This window comes from Macrotis lagotis, chromosome 1 (genome assembly GCF_037893015.1).
Source record: "Macrotis lagotis isolate mMagLag1 chromosome 1, bilby.v1.9.chrom.fasta, whole genome shotgun sequence".
Lineage (NCBI taxonomy): Eukaryota > Metazoa > Chordata > Mammalia > Peramelemorphia > Peramelidae > Macrotis > Macrotis lagotis.
The window spans coordinates 829,460,429-829,485,892 of record NC_133658.1 but is presented as its reverse complement, the minus strand read 5'-3'; the positions used below and the strand labels follow the sequence as shown (position 1 = coordinate 829,485,892).

The following is a 25,464-nucleotide window of genomic DNA, read 5'->3' as shown; positions in this document are numbered from 1 at the left end:
AATCTAATAGGTGGGGGTAGATATGACATGCACATAAATAAATTAACAGAAACTAAAATATTCACAATGTAAGAGGAGCATAAGGTTCTATGAGATAAGATGAGAAAGGAGTCACTTTTGCCCATAGGAAGGATGAAGATGAATTCAAACACTATTGGAGGAGGGAACATTGGAGTGAGTCCTGGTAGCATAAATAGGATATCAGGCACAGTGAAAGGGGAAAGGGATCTAAACTGATAATTATAAAATATTAAATATGTGTACATGTATGTATCATATACATAGGCATAGTATATTATAAATATATATATATATATATATATATATATATATACCTACATATGTAGAGATCTATATCTAAACATGTTGTTGTTCAAAGAGGGCCAATGACCTCATGGGATGATGTCTTGACTTGCACATGAATTGGAGTTTAGTGAGGCAGAGTTGCATAAAGTCATCAGTCTCACTTTTTTCTAAAGTCATTAAAGCCCAATGGCAAGCAAGGGTCAGAACAACTGGTAATGACCTGGGATGTAGTGGATGACCTTGGCGTCTTTGATTCTCTAAGCAAATGGTTTTCATCCACCCATTCATTCCACTAGGGAAAGTCTTCACATACTTGGGGCATACTTCTCCCTAATTCACCAATGGACTGGTTTAATCCATCTGCTAAGACCAGACTATAGCCATTTGTTCATGCTATAGATTCCATGGGGTATTCAGGGAGGAATGATGTGAGACTTGCTGAGCCCTTTTCTTTTTTTTTAGTTTATTAATTTTTTTTTGTAAGGCAGTAGGGTTAAGCAACTTGTCCAAGGTTACATAGCTAGGCAATTATTAGGTGTCTGAGGCCAGATTTGAACTCAGGTACTCCTGACTCCAGGGCCAGTGCTCTATTCACTGTACCACCTAGCTTCTCCCTTGCTGAGCCCTTTATAAGGCTGCTCATCTACCCTTGGTGTCTCACCCACCTCTCACATATGGCTCACAAATTATGTGCCTATGTATGTATATATATATATATATATATATATATATATATATATATATATTGCATTGTATGCACATATAATACATGTATATGTATGTATTCATACAATAAAGGACTGACCAATGAGAGCTTATTAACATATGCAATGTGTTTGATTTGTTAAAAAAAGAGTAGACTCTCCTAGGTCAGTCTTTCATTACATATGCAGATATAAATATCAACTTACAACAACACACCTGGTTTTCCATGATAGGATAGTAGATAGATTTAATTAGAAACATAAGGGACCTTGGTGACATTCCACTAAATTTCCCATTTTACATGTAAGGAAACTAGGTTTAGGAGATGTTGAATTTCTTTCTCAAAGTCACTCAGAAGTTCATTCTATAAGTACTTATCAAATGTTCTTTATTTCCGCTTTAGGAGCTGCCAGGACTAATAACAAAAAGTTTTCCTTCACTATTCTTTTCAGACTCTTTGTTCCTATCTGAATGAGACTGACAGACATATATATACACTTAAACATTCTTTGATAGAGTACATTCAATCACAGGAGATCCTTGTTTACAATAATAAGCAACTCAGTAATGTGAGGAATTAATCATAATTTCCATTTATATACCTACTAGTGAAATATTACTCAATCATAACCAAATAACCTTAACACAATTAAATCATTGAAATAAATAGAATCCATTTCAATTGGAAACAGAACTACTTCAAAACCTGCCTCTAATAATGCATGTATAAGTGGTCTTTGCTTTCTTCATTAGAAAGTCATACCCTACCCCGGCAGGCTTAGGGGGTTTGTTGAAGGACAGCCTAGTGATAACTTTGCATGTATATGAAGAGAAATTTGAATCTTGATTGACAGACAGACACATTTCATGGAAAGTCAGAGAAGAGTAGAGAGAAGTACAAAAGATAAGAGGCTGTCTTTAAACGATAGATGGGTAGCCTCTCTGGAGTCATGGGCATAAAGGGAAAGCTGAAATGCCAATAGATCCTTTGATTCCTAAGTCATTATTCCCACAGATAGCAAAGAATGGACTCCTAGGGTAAGGACTTTCTCTTTGGTTGAGTTTAGTCTTTGTTTAGTTCAGGAGGCCAGAGCCCATTTACTCATGTATTCTGTAGATTAATTCAATCTGCATAATTTCCCTGATTTCTATTTTACTGTCTGTTTTGAAATGGGCTTTTTTTGGGGGGGGGGGTAGTGGAGCCAAGATGTCAGAATAAAGGCTGCAACTCCCATGAGCTCTCCCCCAAACCACTCCAAATATCTTTGAATAACCAAATTCTAGAGTAGCAGAACCCATAAAAAGACTGAGGGGAAACAATTTTCCAGCCCAAAACAACTTGAAAGATAGACAGTAAGGGTCTGTGACACTAGGGTTAGAAAGGGTCACAGTGCTGCCAGGACTACACCAAAGTAAACTGACTCCAGGCATTCAGGAACAGACTTTGGTGCTCCTTGGGTCCATGGAGGTGGTAGTGGTTTCCATACCTCTTAGTTCGGGGATTGCCAAGGACAACTTGAAAGGTCAGTAGGAAAACTCTGCCTCACCAGGGTGAAAGGGGAGCCCAATTCAATGCAGACCTCAGAGCAGACCCAACCCCTGGGACCAGGAGCAGGCCTAGGAGCTACTTCCAGAGAACTCAGCCCATGGAAGGTAAGAGGAGTTGAGGTGATGCAGGGGCTCCAATCTCAAAAAGAGGAACAGAAACACAACAGAGCTCATGGTTCTAGGACAGAAAGGAGTGACAGATTACAGCACAGGTCAGGAGAGCAGTCACTGACTCTCATAAAAACTTGGAAGAATTGAGAACTTGCAGGTCCTTGGGGGGAGGGGAGAAAGGGACAGGGTTGTCCCTGAAATCAGCTGCCAAAAAAAAGCTTGAGACAATGCATCCACCCTGGAAACAGAGTCCTACTTTAACAAAGGGTTAAAATAATCATATATAGGCTCGGGAAATGAGCAAACAACAGAAGAAAAAACTTCAACCACAGACAATTCCTTTGGTCCTATGGAAGATAAAAATATACACTCAAAACATAAGAAAGTCAAAGTTTTGAATCCAAAGCCTCTACGAAAATTATTAATTGGTCTCAGGTTAAGGACTCAAAAAAGATTTTGAAAATCAAATAAGCAAGGTAGAGAAAAAATTGGAAAGAGAAATGAGAGCGATGCAACTTGGTGAAGGAGATGCTAAAAAATACTGAAGACAATAGTATCTTAAAACCCATTTTGGGTCAAGTGGAAAAAAACAGTTCAAAAGATCAATGAGGAGAAGGATGCCTTAAAAAATAAAACTGACCAGATGAAAAAGGAAATACAAAAGCTCTCTGAAGAAAATAATTCCCTAAAATGTAGAATGGAGCTGAGGAAAACTGATGACTTTGTGGGAAATCATGAAACAATAAAATAAACCCAAAAGAATGAAAAGCTAGAAGAAAATGTGAAATAGTTCATTAGAAAAAAAACTAACCTGGAAAACAGATCCAGAAGAGATAATTTAAAAATTATTGGACTACCTGAAAGTCATGACCAAAAAAAAAGTGCCTAGACTTCATTTTTCAAGAAATTCTTCAGGAAAACTGCCCTGATATTCTAAAAGTTGAGGATAAGCTAGAAATTGAAAGAATCTACCAATCACCTCCTGAAAGATATCCCAAAATTAAAATTACCAGGAATATTATAGCCAATTTCAGAGCTCCCAAGTCAAAGAAAAATTATTGCAAGCAACCAGAAAGAAACAATTCAAATATCATGGAGCTACAGTCAGGATAACACAAGGTTTAGCAGTTTCTACATTAAGGGCTCATAGGACTTGGAATATGATCATTCAAAAGGCAAAAGAGCTTGAATTAAAATCAAGAATCAATTACCCAGTCAAACTGAAAATGGATATATGAAATAGGGGGCTTTCAAACTTTCCTGATGAAACAACCAGAGCTGAACAGAATGTTTGAACTTTAAGTACAGGATCAGGTGAAGCATAAAGAGGGTGAATGGGAAGGGTAAATTATGAGAGATTTAATGATGTTGAATTGCTTGTGCTACTGCATGGGAAGATGAAACTGATAACTTATATAAGCCTTCTCATTTATTAGGGCAGTTAGAAGGAAGATATATAGACAAGGCACAGGAGGGAGATGAATTTGAAGGTATAAATATATTAAAAAGATGGAGTTGATAGGGAGAAAGGAAGGTACAGGGGAAAAAAGGAATGGAAAGGTAGAAAAGGATAAGTTATTTCACCTAATAAAGGCAAGAAAAAGCTTTTACAGTGGACTGAAAGAGGGGGAAGGTGAGGGGGAGTGAGTGAGCTTTACTCTCATTGGAAGTCACTCAGAGAGGGAATAACATACACACTCAAATGGGTATAGAAATTTATTTTACCAAAGGAAGATAGGACAGGAAAGGGATAGGGGAAAGGGGAAAGGGGAAAGGGGAAAGGGGAAAGGGGAAAGGGGAAAGGTGAAAGGGGAAGAGGGGCATAGGTAATAAAAGAGAGGGAAGGTTATAGGAGAGGGTAATAAGATACAACACACTTTGAGGAGAGAAAGGGTGAAAGGAGAAAAAGAATAGAATAAATAGGGGTGGGAGTAGGATTAAGGGAAATACAACTAGCAATAACAACTATGGAGAAAAAATGTTGGAGCAATTTTTCTGATGGACTTATGATAAAGAATGCTATCCCTTCCAAAAATAGAGCTGATAGTGTCTGAATACAGACTGAAGCATACTTTTTTGTTTCTTCTCACTTTATTTCTCTTGAAGTTTCACTTTCTTTGTGAAGGATGGGTTATGTTTAACTTTTACAACATGACTATTGTAGTAATGTTTTTCATAACTACACATTTTTAACCTACACCAAGTAACTTGCTTTCTCAATGGGGGAAGTAGGGTGAGAGAAAGGGTGAGAATTTGGAACTCAAGGTTTTGGGAGTAAATGTTGAAACTTGGTTTTGCATGTAGCTGGGAAAAAATTTAAAAAGAAAAGAAAAGATCCTGACAACCCTAGGAGATCTGTTGTGAATGATGTCATCCACATCCAGAGGAAACAAACAAACAAGCAAACAAACAAAACCCCCCACAGATTCTGAGTGTATACTGTGTTCACTTTTTTAAAGCTTTTTTCTTCCTAAAAAAAAGAAAAGAAAAAAGAAATATCTTCTCATTTCTCTGCCTTTATGTAAAAACCATTTAGTGGGAGGGAGATTAGCCTAACCAGGAGTAAGGGAACCCTAACTCTTCTGTTCTGAGGAGGGACTATTTCCTGCTAGAGCATCTTGGGAGAGTAATTTTTATTTTGACCCTTTCCCTGACAAAAAGAATACTAAAATTGCAACTCTCCTGACCTTTCAGCCCAATAACTCTCTTAGAGCTAGGAAAATGAGAGGAAGCGCTCATTCACAATCCTCTTCCTGCTTCCCACAAAGGTGAAAACTACATCTTCCAGGAGGCAGAAAGATACAGATTCCAGTTTCTTTCTGGTTAGTTGGTTGTTGTCCTTCATTATTGAAGAAGAGCAAAATGACATCACTATGTTAAAGAAATGTGACTGATCAGACCACTATGATCTAGGAATCCTCTTCCATAGGTCAGGCATAAATAGACCATGTGAACTCCTGGGGTAGGTTCTCTAAACTTATACATCTCATGTTTCTATCTACATAAGCAAATTCCTGAGACATGAGTGGTTACATCAGGTTCCTGAGGGCTATCTATGTTTTATAGACTAGCTGATCTCTAAGGTCTCTTCCAGTTTGAAAGCCATGATCCTATGATGTATCTGTAACAAATGCAGGGATAGTTGTTGTCAAATTTCCTCTCCTGCCCCTAGCAAGCCTGTCCATCCTTTTCTTTGCTTATGCAATACATAGTATAGTATCAGGTCCAATGATAAAGGTATCTTTTTAGTCTGAATACTTCAGAATAGTTGGGAGAGACAAATTTATGCTTATTTTTAATTTCAAGATAAAAACTATTTGAGAGGGAAAATCAATTTCAATTCAATTTATGTCTATTTTTTACAACTGTGCTATTTTTTTCCTCTTCATTGATTATACCATGCCCCTTGTAGAAACAATATGGTAAAATGACTAGATCACTGGCTGTAGAATATGAAAGATCTAGATCCAAATCCTGCCTCAGGTCCCTATTGGTTTTGTGACCTTGGTCAAGTCCCTTAACCTCTCACAGCTTCAATTTCTTCATTTTTTAAATAGGGGTTATAATATAACATTCATCTTTTTTATAAGTTTTTTATGAGAATCATAAGAGAGAATGGATGCCAAGTACTTTCCGTGCCTTAAAGCACCTTACACATATCAGTTCTTGTTCTCAGTGAATATGATCTTACTTCATTCTGATCACTTCTATCACCCACCCAACCTGAGGAGCCTAATTGAACAGTGTTTTGTTTTCCTTTGCAAGAAAGGAGAATTCAGAACTCCACTATCTCCTTTAGAAAAAAAGAAAGACAGAAAGATACAGAGACAGAAAGACAAAGAAATTAAGAGACAAAGAGATACCAAGAAACAGAGACAAAGGCAGAGAGGCAGAGATATGGAGACAGAATTAGAGTTAGAGAGACAGAAAGACAAAGAGATTTTTAAAAAGGACAAAGACAGAAAATACAAAGACAGAAAATCAGAGATAGGCAGAGCCAGAAAAAGAGAAAGAAATAAATTGATAGAGAGAGAGAAAAAAGAGAAAGGGATGAAAGAAAAACAGAGGTAAAGAGACAGAAGGAGAGAGAGAGAGAGAGAGAGAGAGACCAAGAGACAGAAAGAGGCATAAGGGAGATGGAGACAGAGAAAAAGACAAGAGAGTCAGAAACAAAGAGGGTGACAAGGAAGAAAGACAGGGATAGACAGAGATAGATATAGAGGCAAGAAGACAACAAAGACAGAGAGAAAGAAAGAAAGACAGAGAGACAGGAAAGAAAATGGGAGAAATAGAAAAACAGAGACAGGCAGAGGAAGAGAGATAAAGTGAGAGAGAGGGAGGAGATAAGGAGAGAGAGAGAGAGAGAGAGAGAGAGAGAGAGAGTTGATTTTATGAATCAGCTAAAGTGATGAAATGAGATCCTTGCCTGAAGAAATTCTACTTTTTCTTATGTAAAAGGGAACTACCCCAACCCTCCCCCAGCATGTCCAACACACTAGTAAGTGTGCTTTACCAGTCAGTAAAGAGGCTAAATGACTGCCTGGATGATGGCATGCTGATTCTGATTCTGGGCTCCAGTGGCTGTTCTACAGTAGTAAAATGAGAGAAGCATTGCCAAGCTAACCCTCAGCAGCTTCATTAAGGGTTGGAACAAAGCCTTGCTGAACTTCCTTTGGTCACCTAGTGGGCAGCAAGGCTGTGGTAGACCCCATAAAACAGCCAGCCATGGAAAGTGAATGTCATCCATCTTTTCTGGTTGATAACTGTGTTAGTGCCAAGCACCATGCTCTCTTTGAAGCATGTGCTCAATAAATGTCACTGATTAATGAATGTGCTCCTTACCAGGGGGAAGAAGAGAGAAGGAAAAGAGGGAGGAGAGAGTGGGAGTCGATTTTTCCTTTTGGTAGACTTAATAGCCCTTTCTCATTTCTGAGAAGATACCTTAGCAATGTTATTTTACCTCTCTCGGCCTCAGTTTATCTATAAAATCCCAAGTAGATAATCTTCTGTTTGGAGGAAAATAGAAGTTGTCCTGTACTTCTTCCATCATTATCAGTTAGTGAATAAGCATTTTTAAGTGCTTCCTTTGTGCTAAGAATTCTACCATGTTTTAGGTATATAAAAGAATATTCAAAAAGCATCATCCATAGCCTCAAATAGCTTATATTCTAATAGGAAAGAAAACATGTAAATTATCATGTACACAACACATAAATTATCATGTACACAAAAGATAGATGGCAAGTCACTCAGAATAAGGGCACTGAAGTGGGAGAGAGGAGAAAATTTCTTCTGATGACAGAATGTGATCTGAGTCTTGAAGGAGGCCAGGGAAGACAGGAAAGCAGAGTTGAAGCTGAAGAACAAGATTAAGACCCAGAGGGAGACAGGAAGATAGACAAAGATAGAGTCAGACAGAGACAGAGAAACAGAGAAAGAAAAATGAGAGCATTGAATGATAGCCAATGAAAATATATGGTGTTGTCACATGTGAGAAACTGCAAATAAACTATGTATGATGCTACAAAAATCATTTGGTGCTCTACTACCATTGTGTAAGTACTCCTTCTTCTTCTTCTTCTTCTTCTTCTTCTTCTTCTTCTTCTTTCTCTCTCTCTCTCTCTGTCTCTGTCTCTGTCTGTGTCTCTGTCTCTCTCTGTCTCTCTGTCTCTCTGTCTCTCTCTGTCTCTCTCTCTCTCTCTCTCTCTCTCTCTCTCTGTCTCTCTCTCTCTCTCCCCCCTCCCTCCCTCCCTCCCTCTCTCCTCCTCACTTCTATCTCTTGAAATCCCTAATTTATTTCAAGGCACAGATCAATTGCTACTTCTTATATATGTCCTTTCTTCATTCCCCTAGCTATAAGTGCCCTTCACTAAAATTATGTTTATTATATATCTATCTTTTATAACTCTAGTCCCACCTCTCCAATTTGATTACAAGTTTTTTGAAGAGTAGAACCTACACTCTTTTACAAGAAAATCAGTTCTGTGCTGGGTCCTCTTTTTCTACATACTCTTTTGGTGATCTCAGCAACTTCCATAGCTTCAAATATCATTTCTCAGCAGATGGCTCCCAGATCTACATAACCCTACATAGCCCTCACCTCTCTACTAAACTACTGTTCAATATCATCTATTTCCAGGTGAATCTCTCCCTGGATGTTCTATTGGTTTCAGAAATTCAGCATTTCTAAAACAGAACTCGTTATCGCTTCTCCTTAAATTTGCATTTCTTTCAAACAAAATATTACTAAGGTGTAGAACTTGTCATGTCACTATTCAGGCAACTTCAGTAAATCCATCTAAGATAATCATACTCTTCACTTTGGTTTTCAAAACCCTCTACAATACAGTTCCAGACTATCTTTTCAGGCAGCATATGACACCTCTTTTCTTCCTTTCCAGACGGAACTCTTGACTCTTCTAGTTTTTTCCTGCCATCCCTCTACACTGGTTCCCCTCATCTCATATACTTCTTCAGCATCTTCTGTATTGTCTTCCCCACTTGAAAGAAAAGATTGGCTTTCTTTCTGTTTGTATTTGTATTCCCAGCACTTTGCATGGTGCTAAACACATATGAGAGTGCTGAACTGTTTTTGATTTCACTTGACTCCTCACACAATCTAATTTTTAACCGAACTGACCTACTGCTGTTCCCCTACATGATTTCCATTTCCTGCCTCCAAGTCCTTGAAAAAGTTGTCCATTATGCTGGAACTCTTAACTCTAAATCTCTCTCTCTCTCTCTCTCTCTCTCTCTCTCTCTCTCTCTCTCTCTCTCTCTCTCTCTCTCTCTCTCTCCCCCTCCCTCCCCTCCCCTTCTCCTTCTCCTTTTTGTACTTTTTTCTTCTTTTTTTCTCTCTTTCTCTCCTCTTACTATTTATACATTTTTTTCTTTTCTTCTTCCTCTCTCCCTTTCTCCATCTCTCTCCCTCCCCTCCCCTCCTCCTTTTACTTTTTTCTTCTTTGTCTTTTTCTTCTTCCTCTTTACGACTCTCTTCCTTGTCCTCCTCCTTTCTCCTCCTCCTCCTTCTTCCTCTTCTTGTTTCTTCTTCCCTCATCTTCCTTTCTTCTTCCTCCCCCCTTCCACCCCCTCCTCATTTCTATCTCTTGAAATCCCTAATTTATTTCAAGGTATAGATCAATTGCCATTTCTTATAAAAACCCATTCCTTATTCCCCTATTTATTAATCTCCTTCACCAAAATTATGTTTATTATGTATCATTTTGTGTAACTCTAATCTCACCTCCAGGTAGGTAGTTTTCTAAAGGTTATCCTTGGGCTGCTGAGTGTCTCCTTGGGATGGGGATGATGGTGGGTGATTCTTAATTGTCTAGAAAAACCATGAGCCTGAATGCTTTGTATTTGCACAACTGGAGAAGCAGCTTCCTTGGATTCAAAAATTTTGATGAGAGAAATAAAAAGAGATGGATAAAAATAATGTGAGCTAAAAGGCAAATGGGAAATCTCCTTGGGACCAGAGCCATGTGGGAAAATCAACCCTTAATAAATCTATTGATTCCCAGAACCTGAAACCCTAGAGCAGGGAGGGAAATGTCTGGTACACTATTAAGGGCTGGAGAAATGATTTGGTTGGGTGCTGCCAAGGTAACTACAGATGAGACTTGAAATTCAATAAATCAAAGAGCTTTTTAAGGATGAATTACATAAATGCGTGACCCAAAAGTGAAGGCTAATTTTTAAGTTGGTGTTTTTTTTGTGGTTTGCATGGTAGAAGAAAAGGTTCCCCACCCTTGCCCTATAGACTCATAAGATTGGATTCTGCCCTCCCCCCAACCAGAAGAGATTGTGGTATCTCCTTGATTAAGTTGCTTGATTAAGCAATTTTCATTTGCTTCCATATCAAAGAACTAATTTACTCTGGTGACTATCCTATATGTATATCCTTCCTCTCATTTATGTTTATCATTTGACTTTGATAAATAGGTTAACTAATTGTCTGAGATTATCTTTTGTGGATCTAATATTTGGTGGGAGGGAGCTAAATTGGCCAGCATAAGCTAAATGTGACCCTTCTGTTTAGAATGAGTGTCAGCTTTTTTAAAAATTCTGAACCACCAAGAAAAAATATCAAAACCCTCAGATAAACAGATAATTGATATGTAGTAAATGCAATGTTTGTATGTGTATGTGTATTTTTCCTTTCTGTTTGAAGAGGATCAGGTTGTTATATACATGAAGATATGACTTGCATGTTATGTTTATTATGGTGAGGAGAATGTTGGACCTTGCTGGAGACTACAAAAAAAGTGGCAGTCTTGGACCCTCCTCTGCAAGATGATTGGTTGTACTTACAACAAAATACAAAAAATGTCTACCTTAAAGATACTTTGTGAGATATCTATTCATATCACATATGGGTCAGCTGAACTATGTTAGATGGTATATTCACATTTATGGGCATAGAGAGTAAGTTTAAGATCTGAATACATTTGCATTTGCTTGTTCAACATGCATATATGTTAAATGTCCCTGCCTTACTTCCTCAAATTTACATTCCTCAGAATGTAAATTCCTCAAAGTCCTATTTTAGGTAGTGAAGTAGATGGAGAGTTCATCTTGGAGTCAGAAAACTTTAAGTTCAGATTCTGCTACAGACACTCACCATCTGTATAAATACAGAAAAATACTCTCTCTAGACCTCTTTTTCTTCATTTGTAAAAGGAGGATGATAGCATCTTCTTCACAAGGGTGATTGTAAAGATTAAATGAGTGCTCTAAACATGTTGCTTATTATTTGTATTGTCTTTTCATCCCCAGTACCTAACATTGTGCCTGATACTTAGAAAGCATCTATTAAATGTTGGTGGAATCAAGCATTATTGAAATCATATCACTATGTTTAGTAGTTTTTAATCTACACATGTTGAATAAGAAAATTTTATTCTTTGACTACAAAATGCCACTTGTTTCTTTCAAGGGAGAGTTATAGAAAAGAAAAGATATCTCTAATGAAGGAACAAAGCAACCAACATTATCCAATTGAGTAAACCAAGTGATGATCTAAAGTGCTAACTTTGAGAAGAATGTTTCAATATTTTAAAGAACCATCCAGAATATTATTTGTGACAGCCATGCAATCTTTGAATAGAATTATGTTCCCAAGCAGCAAGCTTTTTGATATGAAAATCAGATCCAAGACTAAAACATATTAACAAAATTATCATTTAGATTTAAAACTTACTATTTAGTTTTTTTTTTTCTCCTAGAAATTTTAAAACCTCTTATCTCAATTCCAAAGTAACTGAAGATATCTGGTCTATGTATGTTACAATCCAAGAGAATGGTTTCAAAAGCAACAAAAACTTTACAAAAGCAAGACATTTTAGAGATGGTCCTCAAGAAGCAGAATTCCTTGTTTGGTGGGTAAAAGAAATATTGAATACCAAGACCAAATAAAGATGCGATATTATATTGTCTGTTACCTCAGGCATATAACCCCAAGGTAAGGAGACTCAAGTAATCAACTTTGAATATGTTCATAACACATTTTTGAATTTTTACTGATTTTTATATATTTATCAAAATTTCCCCTAGTGTTCCTCTCTTTCCACTACCCTGTATAACAAATAATACTTTCAAGAAAGATTTTATTTATTTTGAGTTTTACAATTTTCCCCCATTCTTGCTTCCCTGCCTCCGCCACAGAAAGCATTCTTTTAGTCTTTACATTGGTTTCATGTTATATGTTGATCTCAGTTGAATGTGATGACAGAGAAATCATATCCTTAAGGAAGAAAAATAAAGTATGGGATAGTAAAATTACATAATAATATAACATTTTGTACAAATAATACTTTTAAAGAAAAAAAATGGCAAAACTGAACCATATTTGGAAAAATCCTGAAAACGTGGAATTTATCATAGCCATGATCTTGAATTTCTATAAAGGTTAAGGTGTGACTTTTCAAGCATTTTCTTTCAAGTCATGTTTGTACTTTGTAATTTTACAGCATTTTTTTATTGTTTTGTGGTTATTCTTTCTATTTACTTTGTTGCAGTCATTGTGTATATTGTTTTCTTAGCTCTGCTTACTTCATTTGGCAGCAGTTTATGTAAACCTTTCCATACTTTTCTGTGTTCACCACATTTCTCATTTCTTAAGCACAATAATCATCAGTACATCCAGAAACCACAATTTATCAAGCTATTCTTCCATTGATAAGCATCTACTTAGTTCCCAATTTGTTGCTACCAAAAAAATGCTACTATAAATATTTTGTTGTTCATGGGAATGTTCTTTTTACTAAAGATTACCTTGAGGTAGATGCTCTTAATATTTTGATGTTGTTATTTATTTTTATATTATTTAACATTTTTCAGTACCCTTAGGGTGAGTCAAAATATAATCACAGTTTTACAGAAAATATGATAAACACTTTAATCTCATAGATTCGTCATGTTGGTCAGCTGTTCAATTATATTGGATTCTGTAACCCCTTGGGCATTGTCCATTGTGTCCCCACTTTACAGATGAAGAATGGAGGCAAATTGAGGGTTAAGTGATTTGCCTAGTGTTACACAGCTAGTAAAATCTGAGACTGGATTTGAACTCAGGTATTCATGACTTCAGGCTAGGTACTGTATAGATTCTTAGTTTCCTTCAAAGTACATATTAAGTATTTCCTCCTCCTTGCAACTTTTCTTTATTCTCCCTATTAACACTCTCATCCTCTTGATATTACTATTAATTACTTTGTACATAATTCATTTTTACTTACTTACAGAGAGGCAATAGGACAGAGTAAATAGCAGGCTGGGCTTAGTATTAGGAAAATCCAGGTCCAAATACATCCTAGATAATTCATAGCTGTATGACTGGGTAAATTATTCAACTACTCTGGGCCTCATTTTCCTGGTTGACCCCTAAGATTCCTTCGAGTTCAAAAGTTATGATCCTATGTTATGTTTCCCTAGTACTGGCATTCTTGACCTTTTAAAATGTATATGTTCCATGGACTCCTTTGTCAGTCTGCTGAAGCCTCTGGACCACTTTTCAGCCCATACAATTAAAAAAAATTGGCTTGCAAAGGAAATGTATCATATTAAAATGTAGTTATCATTATGTTTTTAAAAACAAGTTCATGGAACCCATGTTAAGAACTTCTTCCAGGAGAAAGCTCCATGAGGGTATTTAACTACTTCATTTTTGTTTTTCTATCTCTAATGCCTGAAGAAAAGTGGTATCTCAATAGTGGATTGCTCATTGATCCCCATCATTAATTTTAGAATATCAAGTAACTAATAGTGTAGGCAGAGGCTACTGTGCCACTAAGATATGGCATCTGGGTGAGAGGTCCCTGTTTTGCCAATCCTTGTCACTCTAACCCTCAACCATCTTGGTTGCCTGACTGTGGCCACTAGTTCACGACCTTAAATCATAAGAAGATGAGCCCAAAATTATCTTTTCAACAAGAAATGAAACAAAAAGGCAATTTAACATTTAAATAGAACATTAAATTTCTCAATGTTCTCCATTCTATGTAACATTTTGATTAATTAAGGTTTTGAAATGTTAAAATATTTGTAATACTTTTTATAATTGCTCCTAGTCAGAGTTTAATTCAGTTTGAAAAAATATTGGAATAATGTGGCCAAGGTTACAGATTTAGTTGATTTCCATTGGAGGGAATATGTGCATTTTGCAGTATAATCTGATGTTACTCTTATTAGGAAAACAAGCATCTTCTTGTGTTCTATTAATCAATAGAATTTCAGAATTAGAAGGAATCTCAAGGTTCATCTACTCCATCCCATACCTGAATAAAAATGCCATCTACAACATACTTGGCAAATGGTCATCTAGTTCCTGCTTGAAGGCATCAAATGAATGGATAGTGTTAGCTTTAGAGAGAAGAAATTGTGAGTTCAAACCCAAACTCAGAAACTCTAGCTATATATAATAGCTATATAATTCTGGTTAAGTCATGCAATTTCTCTTTGTTGTTGTTTAATTGTTTCAGTCAGGTCCTACTCTATGACAACATTTAGGATTTTCTTTACAAAGGTACTGGGGTGGTTTGCCTTTTCTTAACTCCAGCTCATTGTACAGATGTAGAACCCAGGGTCACCCAGATAGTGAGTGTCTAAGACCTGATTTGAACTCATGAAGATGAGTCTTCCTGACTCCAAGCCCAGCACTCTATTCAGTGTGCCATCAAGCACAGGATGAAGCAAACTAAACCATCTCCATTTTATTTCTCTTAACTCAGCCTTAAATTACATCGGTCTTCCTGACTGCCATATATATATATATATATAATAATTAACTTATACTGAACTTATAGTTTCTTCAGATCTCAAGATCTTTTTCAGAATTGCTGTCTTGCCACATCTCCCCTCACCTTATACTTCTGAAAATGATTATTTTAAATATGACTTCAAGAATTTACAATTTCCCCCTATTAAATTTACATTTATTTTATACACCCCCCAAATTTTAAACTGCAAAGACATTTTTGAGTTCTGACTGTCATTTCATGTGTTCATTATTCTTCCCAGCTTTGTATCCTCTGCAAATGTGATAAGTATGCCACTTAGACATCTAATCTGTTTTATATTTTTTAAAGCAAGTTTAATGGCAGAGGGCCCAATATAGATGCCTAGGGTGGTTTACTAAAGACCTCCTTTCAGATTCAAATAGAGCCATCAGTGACTATTCTTTAGGTGGCATTGTTCAAATACTTTTTAATCCATCTAATTTTACCTCAGATTAGTCCACAGCTCTTCCTCTTTCTACAAGAATTGCTTGAGAGACCTTGTCAAACACTTTTCTGTAATATAGAATAAGCACATCTTCGAGAATTCCCCTGACTTAACAGCAGAATGACCTTGTTAAAAAAATGGAAATGTCCTTAGTCTGTCGACATAGTTTTTAAGAATTCATGTTGATTTATTGCCATCAGGACTTTCTTTTCAATGTGTTCACCAACGATCCTCTTTAATAATAATATATTTGAGAGTTAATTTTTCCAGGAATTATCCAGCCTGGAGGTTGGAGAACTAATCTGCTTGAGCCAATAACACCAGTCAAGAACACTATGTTTATTCTTGTTCTTTGAAAGTTTGAAAGCATTTAGAGCAGTGCTTATGATCATAACCATTAGTATATAAACTGTCTTTGCCATATGCATTCAGTTTTCGTGCCTTGAAGAATAGTGTCCCTAGGAGAGGAGAATATGCTAGACAGGTTTTTTTCCCCACTAGAGCAATGCTATTGAAAGTATCCAAGAAAGACTATAACCTGGAGGAAGCTATCAATCAATCAATTAATCATTTTTAAGTATCTACCTGGGCCAAGAACTGCATTAAACACTGAACTAAAAAAAAAAGCAAAAGACAGTTCCTATTCTCAAGGAGCTTGCAAAATATGATCCAAATGCTCCTTTATTCTTTCTTATGGGACTTGGGATAAGTTAGATATGTGTGGAATCAAAGCATTGGTCACAGGATAGGATTTCCTGACATGGAAAAATAATATTCCACAATTTCAAAAGAATCAGAGAATAAAAACAAGTTTGAATTTCACACATAATCTAAACTGAGGGAAAAGGAAAAACATGTTATTAATCTATGAAGTCTATTAGACATAATTTATAGCTTATTCAGGAAATTAGATGGCTCAGTGGATAGAACACTGAGCTTGGAGTTAGGAATACTTGAGTTCAAATCCAGTCACAGACACTTACTAGTTGTATGACACTGTTAAACTTCAGTTTGTCTTAATCCATTGGAAAAGGAAATAGTAAACTACTCCCCTATGCTTGCCAGGAAAACCTCAAGGACACTATGATCCACAGAATCACAAAGAGTTGGACAAAACTGAATGAACAATAACAAAAAATGGTTTATTTAAGTTGGACTTGGAAAAGTCAGGATGAAGACGTTATTATTTCAGATGTGGATTCGATGCAAATCGTGTAGTGGAAATCCATGGTTTGAGTCTCACCACAGACAGTTCCAAACTATATGACCTTGGACAAATTGGATAATTTACTTCAACCTCCACTAATTTGTAAAATAGGGATAATAACGATTTGTAAAATAGGTACTATAAAAAGTTAATGCATTACAGAAAAGAGATAATGGAGTTGGGGTGGCTAGGTAGCACAATGAATAGAGCACTGGCCCTGGAGTCAGAAGAGCCTGAGTTTAAATCCAGTCTCAGACATTTAATAATTACATAGCTGTGTGACCTTAATTCACTTAACCTCACTGCCTTAGAAAAATTTAAAAGAGAGAGAGAGAGAGAGAGAGAGAGAGAGAGAGAGAGAGAGAGAGAGAGAGAGATAATGGAGTTAAGAAGTTATGAGTTCAAATGCTGCCTCAGAAACTCAACAGCTGTATAACTCCAGGCAAGTCACATAACCTCTATCTTTATTGTTGTTTAGGTCAGGTCCAACTCTTAATAAAACAATTAAGTCTTTATGCAGTTTGGAAAAATATCAGATAAAAAAAGTTAGAATAAATTCAGTTCTTTGGCTCTCTTTTTATAATCCTTGCTTTCCAAATGATTTAATTGACTTTCACTTAGACCCAGGTCAGTTTTCCTTATACACTGGTACTACTCCTCCCTCCCACATACTTATCAGGTTCCCTACCCACCCAATGAGAATATAGGTCTCTTCATACCTTTTTTGGAATATCAAAGTGGCACTTGGGGTAGGATGGGCTATCATTCCTAAGGACAAAAAGAAATAATAATAGTCATTTTTCCCCTTGTGGTGGCACATGCTTATAGTAATACTGGGGAGGCTAAGACTGTAATTTTTGAGCTCTGGGGTTCTGCAAGGCAAAAGGGCAAAGACTAGTAGTGTATACTAAACCCATCATCAAAATTGTGAGCCCCCAGGAGCAGAGGGCAGCTAGGGAGAGCAAACTGTCTCAGTTTTAGAAGAAGAAGGCAAACTTCCATGTTAATTAGCATTGGATGCTTACTTCCAGCCTGGGCAAGATACAGAGATTCAGTCTTAGAAAAATAAAAGTCTATTTACAATTTTTTTCTTTGTTGTTATACTTAGGAGCAGGAATTGTTTCCTTTGTTGTCTCTGCCTTACCAGTGTCTAGCACAGTAACTATCACAAAGAAGGTGTTGAATTCTTGCATATTGATTGGTTGATAGATTTATTGAGATACCAGTACCTTTTGAAGCATTCCTGGTAATTTGAATGAATGCCCTGACCAGGCCATCCAAATATCACTGTCAAATCTGAGGGGGTACAGCTTGGAATGCCCAAGTGCATAGGCCTTAAGGAAAGGAAGACAAAAGCACCCAAGTAGAAGAAGGTGGCAGCTGCAAACTGTTAAAAAATTTGAAAGTATGTGGAATGGTGGCACTGTGCCCAGTTGTTGATGTGGCAGAACACCAGGTAGAGTTGGCAGCCAATATGAAAAACAGAGACAACATTTCTCCAGTTAGTTACCTATCAGCTCAGAAGTCTTTGTTAAGGAAGCAATGAATTTGGAAAAGGAATAAAACTTCAGAATGAAACTGATCCAACCTGTGATATGAAGAGGGCCCATAAGGGTGCATTTCATTAAGGGAGCAGATAATTCTGAAGGGGGGAGAAAGAAAAAGAGGAGATGAGGAATAGGAGGGGGAGGAGAGGAAGAGGAGGAGAAGGAAGAAGAGGAAAAAGGAGGAGTTAAAAGGGATGGAAGATGAAGACAAGGAGGAGGAAGAAGAGGAAAAGGAGAAAGGAGGAGGAGGTAGAGGAGGAGGAAGAGAAGGAGGAAAAAGAAGAGGGGAAGGAAAAGGAGTAGGAAGAAGAGGAGGAAAAGGAGGAAGGGGAGGAGAAGAAAGAGGAAGAGGTCCTTTTATTTTATTGTGGAATTCTCATTCCCTTCCAAAGTATTGATTTTCTCTTTCCTTGATGGAATGCTTTCTCCTTGGTCTTCTATCTATGGTTGGTTGGATGGTTCACTCCATTGAGGGGTAATTTGCTTTGAATAATCCCATGTAAACTCAAAAATAAGTGGCAAGGCAGAAAAAGGAGGAGAAAGTGATCCCACTTTTTTTTCTTTAGAGATTGGGTCTTCTCATCTCACTCAGACTGAAGTGTAGGGGCTTCTCTACTAATTGGTTCAAGGGCTTTAACCAGCTTTGTTCCCTACTTGGGCCATTTTGCTCCTCTTTAAGTCCCCTGTTAAATGCACTCATTGTACTGATCCCAGACCTAGTGCAGACACCCAATCATTACAGTCAATCACAGCTCAGAAGTCCTGAGCTCAAGATCTGCCAGTCTTAACCTCTCTAGTAGGGGAGTTATAAAGGTGGGCTACCAAACCCAGCACGAGGATCCATGAATTCAATGATGTACAACTCCTTTCACCTGATGAAAATCAGGAATTTCTCCATAACTTAAAGCCTTGGATGTTTCCTGGAATCTTGAAAGACCAAGGGATTTGCCTAGGGTCACACAGTCACTATGTATCAGATATACTCTAAGGATTGTCCTTGATATAACTTATATTAACCTATATCTTTCCTCCAAATTTTCCTTCAAAATTTCCCATATCAAAAAGAAACAGAACCTTTATTTTTTTTTAATGACTTAACATTTAGAACTGGTTATAAAGCAAAACTTTAAAGCTGGTTAAGCTAGCCTTTGGTATACTCTCACTCCTCTTCCTATGCCTCTCCTGCTTCCAGCAAACCCTTTTCCTCTTGCCCTAATGTTCCCTCCCTGCCTTCTCTCATATAAGACCTCTCTGATCCTGGAAGTTGCATCATATCTAAAAAAGATTTCCTTCCCTACCCCCATCAAAACTCTTTATCTCTTGCGGCACACTAGGTGTGAGAAGTAACAAAAATTTTTTAAACTACTTTTAATTGAAGACAGGTTACAGATAACCTGTCTTCCCAGGAAGCATTTGAAGTTTAAAAAGGAAACTTGTTAGTTTAAATTAGGGGTGTCATACTCAAATAGGAACAGAGCTCTGCTGGCTGCATATTGACTTAGAAAAACAAAAGTTCACATTGTCTATGTTGTATCATATTTTATTTATTTTGTTAAAATTTACCAATTACATTTTAATTTGATTCAGGCCACAGTTGGAAATTTATTAATTATATTTAAACATTATTTTTTAAAGTTTATGTTTTCCAAAGTCCATTGCTCTCCCCTTCCTGAGAAAGTAAGTAATCAGATATAGTTTATACATGTGCAATTATGTGAAACAGTTTCATATTAGTCACTTTGTACGAGAAGACTCAAATAAAAGAAAAAAAAATGAATGAAAGAAAGATGAAAAATTATGCTTCAGTCTATATTAAATTAATATCAATTCTTTCTTTGGAAGCAGCAAATATGCTTCAGCATATTTAATTTGGAGCCTTTGGGATTGTCTTAGGTCATTGTATTGCTGAGAATAGATAGGTCATTCACAATTCTTCATTGAACAATACTGCTATAACTATATCCAATGTTCTCCTGGTTCTGTTCACTTCACAATGCACTAGTTCATGTAAGCATTTCCAGATTTTTTGGAAATTGTCTTGCTTGTCATTTCTTACAGCACAATAATGTTTCATTTCTATCATATGCCACAACTTGTTTAGCTATTCCCCAATTAATGCATCCCTTTGGTGTTCAATTCTTAGCTACCATGAGAAGAGTCTGCAATAAATATTGTACAAATTTGTCCTTTTCCTTTTTTTAAATGTCTTTGGGATATAGGCTTAGTACTCATATTGCTGGATCAAATATACACAATTTTGTAGCCTTGTCTCCAGAATGGTTGTATCTTTTCCACATTCCCTCCAACATCCAATACATCCCCTTTTTTTGTCTTATTAGCCACCAAGATTGGTATGAAATGGTACATCAGATTTAGTTCATTTGCATTTCTCTGATCAATAGAGCTTTAGAGCATTTTTTCAAAAGATAGCTTTGGTTTCTTTGTCTATAAACAACCTATTCATATCCTCTGACCATTTCTCAACTGGGGATGACTTCCCATTTTTGCAGACCTCACGCAGCGTAAGAGTCCTGACTTTGACATCTCTGAGCTGAATAACTCAAATTGGTAGAATTTCAGATAGAGCAAGGTTCTAGGTGATATAGGGGAGGAATGGGGAGGCTACCTTCCTACCTTCCTTGAAGTCTCATCACTTAGTCCATATGTAAGTATGGTTGGCTCTGACACCTCCATAAGGACTAACCCTCTGAAGATAATGTTTCTTATTTAGTGTAGTCTCCGTCACTACAATTTTCCTCTTGTTCTAGGGAAGAATCTGAGTCTTTAGAAGACATTTTTAATAGGTCCCTACCCAGCAATTCCACTATTCTTCAGGCATTCCTCACTTCAAAGGATCATAGACCTTTGGGTGTAAAACTGTGAAGATGCTTTGGAAAGGTGAATGTTTTTCTGAGTACTATTAGAATCCACTGGGGCTTGTTAAGCAGCCTCATAAATTTCTCTTTCCTTTGTTCTTCCCCCATCCAATTCTGAAAGAGGATAACTAGTAAAGTTGTCATGACAACAGTTGTACTTTGTAACAATATAGGGGTTTGTGACAGGAGAGAGAGAGAGAGATGCTTTCCTTAGGGCACTAGGCATCACTGGTACCAATGCCATTTACCACATTTAAAATATTATTATTTTTTAAATAGCTGCAGAATTTGTAGTGAATTAGTCTTTTCTTACCAAAACAGAGGACACTGGTTTGAATGGGTCCTTGCACTGCCACAAACTTGCAAATTTGGGGATATAATTTTATCTCTCAGGGACTCAGTTTCCTATTCTGGTAAACGGGGGACAGAGGGCATTGGTGGGGAGTTGCCTCTATGGATTTTATGTACTAACAGTCATTAACTTGAGGTTTCCATTTGGATTCTTTCAAAATCTTTTGGCTTCCTCCATTGCATGACTGTGAGTTTGGAAAATGATCACAAATAAACAGACCCAAGTAATCTCATCCAAATGTGCTCCTGAGCCCAATGATGTGGGCATTTCTTCTATGTCTATTTCTTGTAGAAAACAAACAAATTGCACCCTCATTTGTCATCCTTTCATCCTTCCTTTCTTGTGCACACGTGTGTGACTGCCTGGTGTACTGTCACACAGACTTGGAAAATCTTTGGGGGAAAGCAGAGCAATTTAAAGAGAAATGATTAATATGGAGAAATGCACATTACTCCCAAAATTTTCATGGATTCAGAGGATTGGAATGAACTTAAGAAATAATTTTGTCTATTCCCAGTTTCCAAGCAGTACACCACCACAAAGATTCCTTATATTTGAAAATCTATTTGGAAACAATTATTAAAAAGGGAATTTTAAAGTTTCTGTTAGGATATTATTCTCAGGACACCTATCTTTATGACTGTCTATTTTCATATCATAGATTTAAAACTGGAAGAATCATAGAAGTTCAATCTCCTAGGAAACTGAAAGTCAGAAAAGTAAATTAATTTGTCTAAGTTCTCATGAAAATAAATGATTGAATTGGACTGTCAGCACAGGCCTACTGAATTGAAATCTAGAAACCATAACTAAGTATTATGGCATCTAAAACAAATCTCAGGGGGATGAGATGAGAAAATTGGCCATCCTATGACTATCTGGTTCCTATCTGAACCTATAGTTCCAGTTGAAGGTTGCCTGTACAAAAATCTTCCTGAAATTTCATCTTTGCTTACAGTATTCTTATTCATCCAGAATTCCTAACGTAGTTTACCCTTGCTTTCCATTGCCCCCTGGAACTCTCATTCTGTCATTAACAAACCTCTTTTTGTTAGGAAAGCTTCCTCTCATGCTCTTCCCATACCGTACTCATGAAAATCTGACACCTTCCCATCTGGCCCCATCCAAAGATTTAGACTCTCTAGTTCTTTTTCCCAAGGCCTGTATTAGGAAGAGGTATAAGTATGTTATATTCTTTATTCTTTACAGACTTTTCCATAATTTCATACTACTGCCATGATTCAACAATTCCTCCTTTGAGATGCCTTACATTCATCTTCATATTACTTTTCAATATATGTCAAACTATTTTCTACTTCAGTTCTATTACACATGAAGATATGGTACTTCTGTTCATTAATGTATGTCCCTCGATCTTTCCTGGGGATCCCATTCCACTACAACTTCTTCAGCAAATTAATCCCTTTCCACCCCCATTCTCACTTTTGCCATCATTCTCTCTTCTACCATTGTCATACCTAAGAATCTCAAACATTTTTAAAACAAAATTGATGACCTTTCCATCTAACTCTCCCCTCTTCCTAACTTTTCTATTTTTGTTAAAGACACCTGGTTACCCAGGCACACACCTTAGGCATTATGTAATTCCTCACTCTCATTCACCCATAAATTCAATCTGCTTTCAAGTCTTGTTTCAACTTTTACAATTTAAGACCACTCCTGCTGTTCCTCAAAAATAACACTTCCACTTTCCAACCTTCTGCATTGCCACTGGTTGTCCCCTAGGCTTTCCCCATTCTATTTCTCACCCTCTTATTTCTGATTTCATTGACTTCTTTTTAGACTCAGTTCAAATTCCAATTTCTACATGATTATTTCATCCAGTGCCTCACTTCTGGTTCCTTCTCTTTGAGACAAACTTCCAAGTAGTGTAATACAGCTTTTTTTTTAAGAGGTTTTTTTTTTGCATCTTTTCTTTCTCATCAGATTGTGAACTCCTAGAGAATAGGGATTCTTTTTGCCTTTCATTGTATCTCCATTGCTTAGCACAGTTCTTCACATATAGTCAGCATTTTAATACCTTTGACTGAATAGTCATTCAAATTAAATCACTTCAGATTAGACATACAGATATATATGTATGTATTTGTATAGATGCATACACATATGTGTGTTTATAGATATATGTGTATAAATGTATAGATATCTATATATTTATTTAAAATATGTGTGTGGGGGTGTATGTATGTATGTATTAAACTGACATCGTATCAGTTAAACCTCATAATTCTCCTATGATGTAACTGATACAAGTATGGTAGAGTGAGTCTAAGGCTTTCAACTCCTTAGTTCAGGTTCAATGCTGGAACAAAATGAGGGGCATTGTGAATATAATTGACTAATCAACAAAAGGTTTATTTAGTCCTAACATAACAAGTACATTCAACAAAGACATCTTAGCATCTACCAAGCCTAAAGGTCCCTGAATGTGGGTGGGGTCTTTATGCCCCAAGATGACCAGGAAGTCAGGTCAGCACAGAGAGGCCACCAGGAAACTATGTTAAGGGAGGTCTAGTTTGAATATTACCCCACCCATGACAAATCAGATCCTAACTTTGGGAAAAATCTAGACTAATCTTTGTGAAAAGGGAAAATCTACCATGTTGACCCAATCATAAGATATCATTATCTTTATTTTACAGATGAGGAAAATAAATCTTCCCAGGGGTTAAAAATGACCCCATGGTCACACAACTGATCAGTATCTAGTGGTCTGAAATCAGTCTTCTTTTCTCAAAGAATGGAATAACTGACTCAAATTCTTCCTCTCCACCTCAATGCCTCCCTTCATATTTGGAGACTTCAATAATCTTGTACTTATTTTCTCCAATGCACTTGGCTTCCCTGAAATCCATTATCTCTGCTATTTGTTTATCCACAGTTGTGTTTGATTGGATATTTTCTTTTCATTTTCTTTTTTTCTTTTTTTCTTTGTTAGGTTTTTGCAAGGCTAATGGGGTTAAGTGGCTTGCCCAAGGCCACACAGCTAGGTAATTATTAAGTGTCTGAGACCGGATTTGAACCCAGGTACTCCTGACTCCAGGGCCAGTGCTTTATCCACTGCGCCACCTAGCTGCCCGGACTTTTATTTTCATCAGAAACTTCAGTATTATAGAGACTCATCATAAACATTTAGTGACTGTGAAATAATCTATAGTTACACCATCTTTCATTGTTCTTCATTGCCAAGTCAAAAGTCTTAAATTTCTAATCCTGATATTTAGGACCTTCAACATCTAGCTTTACTTTACCTTTCCACCCATATCTTAAACAATGCTGATTCCTATACTCTCCCCTTCTTTTACTCACACCATGCCTGAATCCTGGAACAGATTTTCTTGAACTTTCCCCTCATAATCTATTGAAATTCTCCCTGTCCTTCAAAAGAAGATAAACATTAGAGTAAGACTAACATAATTAATATGATTGATATTTAAAAGCATTGATAATAAAAACAATTGGGAGGGTTGGCAGGAAAAAATTCTCCAAAATAGGGTTGAAATGAAGTTTTTAAGTGGTTATTAATTTAGACCTAGAAGTAGTCTTCTAAATGACATGGCCTTATCTGGAGTTTGGTACATACAGAATCTGGACTCAGGTCCTCTGACTCCAGAGACAGCTCTGTTTCCATTATTCCATGAGTCTCTTAATGACACACCTGAAAAAAAAAAAGAGTTTTATGCTCTCATCCTCTTCACAGAGTTCTGTTCAAAATTCAATTCAAATAATATACTATATAGAACTCATAGGTAATAGATATACAAAATTACGCCACTTGTGAAGGAATGAGATTGCATACAAATAATTAGTATCTAAAAGAGAGTGAGATTTGTGCAATGGAAAACTCATCCAGGATAAGTAATACAAGAAGTCTTAGGAGTGAGAGTTTATTGTCACCTGGGTAGAGACAGGGGCAGAGATGTTTTCATGAAGGAAAACTTGAGCTGGGTCTTGAAGGAAGGAGGAGAATTTTTTTATTTATATTTTTTCCAAATACATGTTATGAAAGTTTTTCAACATTCATTCATATGCATATGCATATCTTTAAATTTCATAATTTCCTTCTTT

At 36.7% G+C, this 25,464-nt stretch overlaps 1 long non-coding RNA gene across 2 annotated transcripts; it reads right to left on the bottom strand.

Annotated features, from left to right (window-relative positions):
• Positions 1-12,290: 12,290 nt before the first annotated feature.
• On the bottom strand, positions 12,291-25,053 carry LOC141508527 (uncharacterized). Of its 2 annotated transcripts, none has more exons than XR_012474455.1 (3): positions 24,980-25,053; positions 17,320-17,368; positions 12,291-12,415 (listed from the first exon to the last, which is right to left on the bottom strand). It is a non-coding gene; the product is annotated as an uncharacterized LOC141508527 (long non-coding RNA). The 2 variants fall into 2 exon arrangements; XR_012474454.1 differs by lacking the exon at positions 24,980-25,053 and adding an exon at positions 20,782-21,127.
• Positions 25,054-25,464: the final 411 nt, after the last annotated feature.